Source organism: Triticum dicoccoides, chromosome 6A (genome assembly GCF_002162155.2).
Source record: "Triticum dicoccoides isolate Atlit2015 ecotype Zavitan chromosome 6A, WEW_v2.0, whole genome shotgun sequence".
Lineage (NCBI taxonomy): Eukaryota > Viridiplantae > Streptophyta > Magnoliopsida > Poales > Poaceae > Triticum > Triticum dicoccoides.
In genome coordinates this window covers 624,909,850-624,910,501 of record NC_041390.1, presented here as the reverse complement: position 1 = coordinate 624,910,501, position 652 = coordinate 624,909,850, and the positions used below count along the sequence as shown (strand labels likewise).

The following is a 652-nucleotide window of genomic DNA, read 5'->3' as shown; positions in this document are numbered from 1 at the left end:
GAGAGGAGCGTGTGCACGAGGACTCGACGGTGTAGTATAGGAAGTGATAATAGCCGTTTGACAATGGTTTTTATTTGGACGGGTGGGGCTTTGATCCGTAGAAATATGTCTCTCATCTCTTTCCAATTTGCATGGCTAGGTACCTCTCGTCCAAGGAGTACCTCCAGCCAGAGACACGGGCAAGCCTTGGCTTTACAAAAGGTCAAGCTCGTGGGCGTGCCAATAATTGGTAAATAGGATTGATACTTGAAGGTACACATAACTTTTACAACTAATGTTTGCTTACAAGACGTGTCATGCAGCAAGCTTGATGAAATAATAACATGACAGAGAGACTAATTGCGGAAACACGAGACTTGAGTACTACTAGTAGTAGGACAGACTGAAATAAATAAAGATACGATACTACCACACAAACATAACTAGGGCAACTTGTCTTTCCCTCCTAGTGTGGAGGGCAGCATCCATGAAGTTATCTTCATGGTCAATGTGGTGGCAATGGTTTGTCGTCCTTTGGGGTGTCAGCCGCCAAGTACTTGTTCAGATGTTGAGGTGGGGGTGGTCGTTTGATGTCGGTGATGTTGATCACCACGCGTCTTCGTCCTATACAATACGGATAATCAATATCTTCACACGATCAACATTGGACTAA

General features: G+C 44.5%; 1 long non-coding RNA gene across 1 annotated transcript in view; it reads right to left on the bottom strand.

The window, feature by feature from the left end:
• Positions 1-211: 211 nt before the first annotated feature.
• LOC119318638 overlaps positions 212-652 on the bottom strand; it is a 765-nt gene continuing 324 nt past the window's right edge. Inside the window, exon 2 of the long non-coding RNA XR_005154177.1 lies at positions 212-603. This is a non-coding gene — a long non-coding RNA (uncharacterized LOC119318638). The remainder of the gene's footprint in view (positions 604-652) is intronic.